At 37.3% G+C, this 10317-nt stretch overlaps 1 pseudogene; it reads left to right on the top strand.

The window, feature by feature from the left end:
* The first annotated feature begins 1669 nt into the window (after positions 1–1669).
* On the top strand, positions 1670–2093 carry LOC103749543 (annotated as a pseudogene).
* The last annotated feature ends 8224 nt before the right edge of the window (positions 2094–10317 follow it).

Here is a 10317-nt window from a genome sequence, read left to right as displayed (position 1 = left end):
CAATGATCTAATCTAGCTGTAAAGTCTATAAACCACAGCAATGGCTGGCCTAGCAAATAATCTCTACTAGCGCAGTCATGGCACTTTTATCTTGGGGGTAATCAACAGCTGTCTAATTGGACTTAAGACCTACTCAATAGGAAGGAATCCATGTGTGGTAATGTAAACAGTCAAATACACATGACTGGAGTGCTCATAAATCTTAGAGAAAACCTACTTTTGTCACATCCCAAGATGGTCATAATTTCTTCCTGTATTCTAAATATATATTCTTAGAGTTACACACAAGGTACCTTTCCTTACTCTTCAAAGAAGCTTCTTTTTGCCACAGATGGAGACTATTGCAAAGTTCCACAACTGATCACACACAGAGAGTAAGCATCTGTGAGGTTGCAAGCCCCGGATGACATATCTCCGATGCAGTCTCTATGTGTAACCCTCATAGAACATAGCAGAACAATGGATTGAAAGAATGTTAATGCATCCTTCGATTTTCACCAGCAAAGCTTCCTCATGCAACAAATGATGATTAATCCAGAAAGCCACAACTGGCCAAAGTGCAGAGAATGAGAGACAACAGAGCGCTTATTCCTGAATAGAATACCTATATCAAACCTCTGCTTCACAAGGCTCAAGGACCATTGTGGAAGAAAGGGTAGAAATATTTTAAGAGCCAGAGGTGTTAGATGACTACAAGGAAACAGAGTTTTCCCTACAGCTGGGAAGTTTCTCATACGAACTCACAGCAATGGTAATTGCATGTGCAAGACCCATGCAAGCTCAAGCCGGAAAAAAAATCTCAGCATGCAAGTGAGAAAGTAGCTAAAAGGTCCCAACATTAACCCATTGGCAACAGATAGTTAAGGAGAGAGGGAGTGTTGGTTTTCTCCGAGGCTGTGACACTAGATGGAATGACCAGGCTCCAGTGAATGGATGAACACGAAGGGACATTGTGGGACTCAGACTTGATGGGATAAGCTTTAATATGTGTGACAGAAATATTGAAATTCAGTGGGGTTTGGGGGTGATAGATGAGAGGTGCAGATTGGGTAGGGGAGTCTGGGTGTGATCAGAGTGTATTGTATGAAATTTTCAAAAATTCTATATAAAAAAAGAAGCAGATAAGTGGTAGAGATGTGGTTGAATGGAAGACTACTTGCCTTACATGTGTGAGCCCCTGCAATACCACCAAAAAGAAAAAAAACAAAAAACAAAAAACGAAGAATGTGTTGATAGTAGAGGACTTGTCTTACTTGCACAAGGCCTTGGGTTTAAACCTCAGACTTAAAAAAAAGAAGAAAATTAGGTGTGGTGGTGCATACCTGCAATCTCAGCAATTGGGAAGTGGAGGCAGGACGATTAAAGTTCAAGGTGATTCTCAACTACATAGTGAGTTTGAAACTAGCCCAGGCTACCTGAGACCTTGTCTTAAAAAAAAAAAAAAAAAAAAAAAAAAACAAACAACGACAACAACAAAAAAACACGCAGCTGTGGTGAGGAAGGTGGGCGGATGACAAGGACGACAACTCTTTTCTTTCTTTTCTTTCAGATTGACCCAGGGACAGTTGTAGAGCATGGAGACCCTGCCTGGATGGGGCTCATGGGATTTCAAGCTTTCAAGTGATTGCAAGAGGACAGAGGGGGTCAGTGGTGCCAATTTGAAAACATCATGCAGTGGAATGTAGTTCTATTTGGACCAGAAGGGACATCCTTTGAAGATGGTACTTTCAAAGTAGTTATAGAATCTTCTGAAGAATATCCAAATAAACCACCAACTGTGAGGTTTTTATCCAAAATGTTTCATCCCAATGTATGTGCTGATTGATGGTAGATATTCTTTAGAACCATTCGAGTTCGGCACACGATGTATATCTTCCATCCGAAGTTCAGTTCAGTTGCTGTTCGATGACCTGATCCTAAATGCAGTCAACAGCCAGACAGCACGGCTTTACCAGAACGAATGAGTGTATGAGAAAAGAATTTCAGTTATCATGGAAGAAAGCTGGAATGGCTCACAACAGACGCCTGGTCTGCTCATCATTTTCAGCATTGTTGTGTTTAATTCACCTTCCAGTAGAAAGGAAAATTTTTAAAAATTTTTTTGTTTTATGTGTACGAGTATTTGTATTGCCTGCACGCATGTGAATGCACCGTGTAGTGCAAAGCCACGGAGGTCAGAAAAGGGCTTCGGATTCCCCTGGAACTGGAGGTAAGGACGGTTCGCAGCCACCATGTGGGTGCTGGGATTCGAACCCAGGTCTTCTGTGAGAACAGTCAGTGTTCTTAACCCCTGAGCCATCTCTCCAGCCCCATCTTATTTGTATTTTTATCCAAGTGTTTAATGTTAGTGTGGAATTTTCATGGCTGAAAATACACATTCTGTAAATCTGTACTTTTTTCAAATATTGAATGACTTATTTTTGAATTCTATAGGTTTTTTTTTAATTGGGGAAAAGCACTCAAAGTTTTTATATATGAACACTGCATGTAAAGCTGCTAAAATACATAACTTCAGTGCAAGAGACTTTGTCACTTATTTCCTTATCTGTGCAAGAGGGATTGAGAAGTCTCTTGCTCTCCATCATTTAATATCTTCATTTCCAATGTCAAAAGAACATCTGAAATTTGATTCTAAATACCAATTCTGATCTCCAACTTCATTTTGAATGTTCCTATGTTAGTTTCAGTTTAGTAATTATAGACATGCCTGGTTTGATTATGTCCAGCTCTGAATTAGGCCATTTGTTGGCTTGTGCTGCTCATTGATAAACTGTACCTTTGGCCACTTAACAATTGGCAGCTCTACCATGAGCAGAGAACTGATGCAACTTTTTCTCCTGCTTGGTAGCACTCTCAAAAACTACTGATTTGCAAAGAAATTCAATTCATTAACATTACTACAAATTCATGCTGCAGTATTAACTATGAATTGCTCATTCTGGTTTAAGCAAGGTAGATATTTAAAAGGAAACTTGGCATAATTTAAGTATTTGAAAAATATCAATTAATGCAATTGTGTCTTCTGGGGAAATGTTTGAATACAAGGGCCTGCTGAGTTGCTTTCTCTTGTGGAGACATTTTTTTAAAAAATTTCCTGAATTGCATAAAAGTTGTACTGGAAATAAAAGAAGCAACAGCATGGAGAACAGAACAAATAAATGAAAGAATAAGCCTGAAACAATGAGGCATAACATTGAATTACCTGTAGCAAGATTACAATGGGAAAAAAGAAAAGCAACTACCAATCAGAGCACCGGAAACCAGAGCATGACTACCACTAAAAGTTCTATACGTGAAGCAAAGTGAGACAGGGAAATAATGCCATCAAGCCTAGCCAAAGTTTAACAGATTAGATGAAAAGGATGGGATATCAGAGAAAAAAGTACCAATGTTCATGCAAGAAGAATCAGTTGTCTTATATGAATGGCAGCTTGGAATTGAGCAAAACACATTACACAAGTGCGTGAAATTCTCAAACAATAATGAAAACAAGATTACAAAAAGGAAGAAATAGAGAAATGGGTTAATCTGTGATACACTGAAACTCTTAAGTAATTTACATTCATTGTGGAAAAAAGAAATCTTCCCACAATGAGAAACTTCAGGCCTGCATAATTTTATTGATGATTTCTATCAAAGATTTAAGAAAATAAATAAATAAGACCCAAATCATGCACAATCTCCTTCAGAAAGTAGAATAAAGGACTTGTTTCAATTCATTTTTAATTATTTATTTTTATTTTATATGTCTGAGGGTTTTGCTTGCTTATACATGTGTGGCCACATTATGTAGTGCCTGTGGAGGACATAAGATGGTATTATGTCCACTGAAACTGGACTTCAGGATGGTTGTTAGCTGTCATGTCGGTGCTGGGAACCAAACCAAAGTCTCTGCAATAGCATCCCGTGTTCTTAACTGCTGAAAAGACGTCGCTCCAGTCCACTGATTCATTTCTTGATTCCAGCATTAGCTGCCAAAATCTGATAAAATAATTATAAGGAAACAAGATGTAGCCCCCTGATCATAGACATAAAAGTCATTAGCAAAGTAAGAAAAGAATAATGCATTGTGACAAAATTAGGTTTATTTTAAAAGTCCGAGATTGTTTATTATTTAAAAATCAATCAACATTGTTTAATACATAACTCAGGAGGAAAAACTCATGAACTTCCAAAGAGGATCATATGCTAAAGAAGTCACTGCATGAAATTCAAAACTTATTATTATAAACTTTTAAGTAGATCGAGAATGCAAAGAATGCTCTCAATGTGAAAAAAGACATTAATGAAAAACAGAAGCTAATATATTTAAATATGAAATATTGAATGCTTTTGCCCTAGGCCAAGAACAAGCAAGGAGTTTTGTTTTCAATAGGTCTTTTCAGCATTGTTCTGGGGTGCTGCTTAATGCAATACAGAAAGATACAGAAAGGAAAGACATTTGGATTAGTACAGAAGAATTAAAACCATCTCAGTGTTCCAAAAATATTAGTTGGTTTGAAGCAAATTATACACACTATTCAAAAAATTCCTGGGAAGACTTCATGTTTATATGATCACAGGACAGTGTCAATACAAAAAAATATTCAATTACATTTCTAATTATTAGCAAAAAAAAGTGAGTAAAATAAATAATAAATCCCAGTAAGTAGCAGACATCTAGTATGTATAAACAAAACATTTGCAAGGGTTGTGTATTGAAATCTAAAAAAAGACTGGTGAAAGAAATCAAACAGATACAAATTATTTTGGATTGGAATACACATTGATAACGTATTACTACTTGGGGCTGGAAAGATGGCTCAGTGGTTAAGAGCACTGGAGCTGGAGTTCGGGATGGTTGTTAGTTAACACATGGGTGCTGGGAACTGAACCCTGGTCCTCTGCAAGAGCAATCAGTGCTCCAAACTACTGAGCCATCCCTCTAGCCCTGAAAAAAAAAATGTAAGCAAATATTTTATCTTTGTTGTCACTGAATATAAAACTCATCTGTGTACATCTGTGGCAAATTCATAGGCATAGCAAATCTGAGACATGACTGTCTGTCATATTTTGCAAATAGCTCTGAGGTCTCCCCATGTTTGGAGCTCTTAATCTCCCCGGAAAATCGACTAGTTTGGATGGTTCAACTGAATTCAGCTGGATTCTGATCTGTTCTAGCTGACCTCACTTTTGACTTTTTCTCCCCAAATTTAAAGGGAAAATGAAGCTCTCCCCTGCCACTCTTAGCCTATCTGCTATCACTACACAGATATGTTCTTTTCCATTAGTATCTGAATTTATGTCCTGCTACCATGGCAACCAGCTGCTTTTAGAAAAATCCTTGCTACCACATTTTCCATCTTCAAAGATAATCTGCATTTTATGTATTTAATTTCAGGCTTGGGATTTTTTAATAATCTAATTCATACCTCTCAACACATAGCGTATATTTTATTTCATTTTAACTTTTTTGAACATTTATAAATTTGTTTATAAAACAGAGTCATGTTTTTAATAAAACATAACAGATTCCTAAACTCTTCATGTTGCTTCTAGGAAAGTCAATTCAATGGCCAAGGATCACTTTTATGTCTAGAAAAAAATTATCTTTTCTAGAAACTATATATCCAAATTCACTGGCTAACCCTTTTCTTTATCTATGTCTATGTAAAAGAGACCAGAAATTTAGTTCTATTTGTTATAGGGTAAGGTCTAGAACATTTCCTTAAAATATTGATGAAATTCAACTACTTTTGCTCTAATAATTGATTTAATTATCCAACATGCTGTATGACCCCCTAAATAGGTATGTAGGAAGTACCATTCACATGGGAGGGTCCTTGTGTCTTATTACTAGACTTACAAGTTAGGATTTCAGTCTTTTCCTTTTCCAAACAGTGCAATATTTATCTTATCTGTGAGAGCGAGACAAGCCTAATTTTTCAGGAATTCTATGAGCACTCAAAGAAAATAGCCTTTTCTGAGCAAATGGTTTATAGACAAGGAAGATTATTGGAATTTTACAAAGAACTATGAAACCACTTGGTGTCAAACACAAAGACAAGCAGGATCACGGAGAGACTGAAATTTGGATCTATAAAATACAGTATAAGGGACATTGAAATGATAGACTAAACATTTACCACCAAGTGCCAAAGCATACTGAACGTGTGAATTCCTAATTTTAATAGTCTCTGATATTCCAGAGACCTTTAAAAGGTGGAAAGAAATCCTAAATGTATAAGATTCTATTTTATCAAAAAGAGATTACAAACATTATATCTATAAAATTTAAAGACATGTAGACAAAACGATGCCTAAAATATATAGATCCCTTTTCCTACCAAATCAAACTCCTATACATTCTGCTGTGATGGCAAGCACTATGATGTTTCCAGGCATAGTGAGTGTAAGCTGGGTGGAGGCCTTAACAGGGGAAAATATGAGACCTACCTAGTATCCCTTTATGTGTGATCTGCTGGCATGAGAACACTATTTGTAGAGACACTCAGACAGTGGGAGTATAAAGGCTTTTTGTTTCTTACTTCATCCAATATATTCCTTGCAATAACCACTTCACATCTTTTGTTGTCTTTTGAGGACTTAAAATCATTCTTATATTGGACATTTTTTTTATATGTTTGGGCAATACCAAACATTTTTATAGTATAGACATAACTGCGTTATAGTGGAAGGGAAACTGATTTTGAAAACACAGTACACAAATAAATTCATGCTTTAGCACTAAAAATTGCCATTTGATTTCCCACAAATGCAAGAGGGTGGCTAGATATAAAAAACATGGGTACTCTCCACTCCTTCTCCTTTATCCACTCTGTAAAAGTGGAATTTGAATCTGAGGGACTACATTTCCTGTGCTGAGGTAGACCACAATCAAGATGCGTAGATTTTCAAAAGGTGAATGTTAGGGTTCCAAATAGCAGCAGTTTCCCCCCTCCCCAACAGGGACCTCACCTTGACCTTTGGAGTCAAGGGAAACAAACTCTGCTGAGAAGCAGCCTGCCTCTCCTCTGATCTCCAAAGAAAAGATAAGCAGATTCTACCTGATAACCAGAGATTTTAGAAGCTGTTTTTCTCTCATCTTAAGAGGGAAAAAGTAAACACTTCCACACACTAATCCTACCTGGCAGACTGAGCCAGGCTTTTCCTGCTTCCCACTCCCTGATCTCTCCCCCGAACATTCCCCCCTTCCACACCCTAAAGCCCCCATATATAAAGTCCCAGCTCACAACCCGTGGGCGGACATCTTTCCCTGACATCTTTCCCTTCCCCGAGGGAAAGGTGCCCTGTGTGAAATAAATCTGTATCCCGCTGAGAATTCCATCTGTGCCTCGGTGCCTGCCTCCATCCATCCGCTTGCTCTCTTCAGCATCTCTACCTATCAGAGAAAATATACAATTAGATGGAAGTCTTTTTCTTCTCAGTCATTTCAAAGTGCCTAGAGTGAGTAACTGAACTATCTTTCTTCCTCTTCCTTTGTGACACTTACTGTCCATTCCTCTGGAAAGCTATCCTTTCGCAAACATTTGCTATTCCACAATGGTTGGAAAGAGATGATTGTGATTTAATGTCCCTGCAACTGAACCCTTTGGGGGATTATTTATGTATGTGCATGTTTGTATATACTGACACAAACACAAATTTCTGGAAGTTTTACTAGTGTTGTTGCTAGCTTTGCATTTCACTGCTTTGGGATTATAATATATTCCCTTTGGCTAGGTGAATGACCTAAAATTGCACTTCAAGGTATCATAAAGCAAAGAAGTATCTGGCATTTTCAAAAAAATTTGATGTTGATCAATGAGAAAAAATGCTGCCATATCTGAATCATTGTGACATTTTCTTTCTTCCACTTTTATTTTTGGAAAATATTTACTGAACTCCTACTACGTGGATTTTCAATAGAACACCTTTCATCAAGCTTCTGATTTTGAAAGGGAAAAAGGAATACACGTTTAAATAAATAAATGCTTGTGAGTTGTGCTAATGAAGACAACCTTCAAAAAAAAGGAATAGAAATTGACAGCGAGACCAAGTTAGACAGGAGAATCAAGAGATGTACAAAAAAAGCTCTGACACACAGGATGGGAAGAAGCCAGAAAGAGAACAGTGCAGGTGTAACCCAGGCAAAGGGAAGATCATGAGGTTTAAAAATGCCTCAGAATGATCTGGAACCTAAAAGGAAGACCCCCACAGGTGCAGCAAAGTGTCAAAGAGGAAAGCGTGACTTGTTTGGTGAAGTCATGGGAAGGGAACTCAGATGCTTTCAGTGAAGTGCAAAGGATTTTAAAGGATTTTGGACATTTTTGAGAAAGAGCTAACCACCTTTTTTTTTTTTTTTTAACCACTTTACTTATTTTAGCTCTGGTAATGTTATTGCATGACCTCTACCAGGGAAGCTACTTTCATCAATCAGGCTGTTTTTTGAAGAATCTGCGCCTTTTCTTCTCATACTGGTATGAATCTAGGACCTTGTAGCATGAGGTAGCACATCGTAGGCAAGTGTTAGTTACCTTTTTAAAAATGTGTATGTATACGCACGCACATGTGTTATTGTGTATGAGTGGGGGCATATGAGTGGGGAAAAATGGCAGTATGTCAGTGGGGAAATGTACTGCACATATAGAGGTTCAAGGACAACCATGGGTATCAGTTTTTCTTCTCTACCTTGCTTGAGACAAGGTCTCTTGTTTGCCTCAGTCGAAGCCAGTAAACCTGGCATGGGAGCTTCTAGAGACTGTTCCACCTCTACCTCCCATCTCACCACATGAGTATTGGAATTACAGACTTGCATTGTTGTGTCTGAATCTCTGTACAATCTGCAAGTCTGAACTCAGATCTTCATGCTTGCATGGCAAGTACACTATTCCATGTACCTCCTCTTCAGCCTCTCCAACCAGTTTTTGAAACGGAATTTCAGTAAATTACCTAGGCTGGCCTTGGACATGTGATCCTCTTGCCTCAGTCTCAGAGGAACTAGGATTACAGGCCTGTTCCACCATACCAGATAAACGATTTATAGATTCCAAAGCCTATTTCAATGCTTGAGAGGGTCCCTATTAAACATAAACTGAACACCTGAAAGAACTACCAGATGATGCTACGTATTGCATCCGCTATCTACTACTCCATTATCAAGTAAAACTTGAGTTTGGACAATAAAATTAGAAGACATTTAACTTTTGCATCAGAGTCATAGTCCATTACTGTTAATAACAATAATATAAATATTTTCATGCCTGAAACCTTGTATTCTAATATGTACATAGATTATTAACCATATTTTTTTCCATCTCTATGTTCTTAGAATTTTTTACACATCTCAGTCTTGAAAAGGTTACTCTTTGCCCAGGCCATCTTACTAATTTATAAAATGTGACATAAAATCACAAGTTATAGCCTACAACAAGCATAACATATTTTTCTAGATAGTACAGCTTATAAAAATAATTTAAGTAGCAGTTATACATTTTAATATAACCCTTCCTAAAGATATTCACAATTAATAAGGCACTCCAGACCAGGTGTGGTGGCATGTACTTGTAGTCCCAGAGCTTGTTGAGAGAAGCAGAAAAATTACTGCAAGTTTGAAGTCAGCCTAGTTTACATAGTGAGAACAAGGCCAGCCAGGGCTTTAGAGTTGAGACCTGGTCTAAACAAAACAAAATAAAACAAGGCACTTAAAAATTTAAACTGCCAAGGATTCTAGGAGAGTTCTTCTTTATTGCATCTAACATCAATTAATTAGCCTTCTTAGATTGTTTCCCCAGATTTAGAAGTAGAAAAGACATCTACACAGTTTACTTGAAATGTCAGAAGAATTCTAAGAGAAAAGGGCAGATGTAAGGTGTCTTGGCAGGTTACAAGCCTAACTTAATTGTGAGTATTCAATAAGTGTTAAATGTATTAAGAGCTAAAATAGAACGAATTAGAAAAAAATGAGTCTTGTGAAGGGCTCAGGAAAATACCATTGTTTATTGCTACAACCAGCTCGCATTTCCCATCAAGTGTGAAAGACATGAAATTCTTGAGCATCTCTGAGTAACATTATTAACAAATGATGTTCCAAACCTTGCCCCTGAGAGGTCACTCAATCTTTAGCATTGAATAGTCTTCTTTTGTCAAATGAAAGCTGATTGTTACATGATTAAATGTGTGTGTGTGTGTGTGTGTGTGTGGTTTATATGTATTCTGTTTTCAGTCTTCTCTGAATTCTTTACATAATAGAGATAGAATAAAACACAGCGTTTTCTCACTAGACCATCCACAGTGTTTAGTGGACATACTCTCTCTTCTAAGAAACCAGTACGCACC

The sequence above is a fragment of the Nannospalax galili genome, unplaced genomic scaffold (genome assembly GCF_000622305.1).
Source record: "Nannospalax galili isolate Female #2095 unplaced genomic scaffold, S.galili_v1.0 scaffold390, whole genome shotgun sequence".
Taxonomy (NCBI): domain Eukaryota; kingdom Metazoa; phylum Chordata; class Mammalia; order Rodentia; family Spalacidae; genus Nannospalax; species Nannospalax galili.
This window is presented reverse-complemented; position numbering and strand designations above follow the sequence as displayed.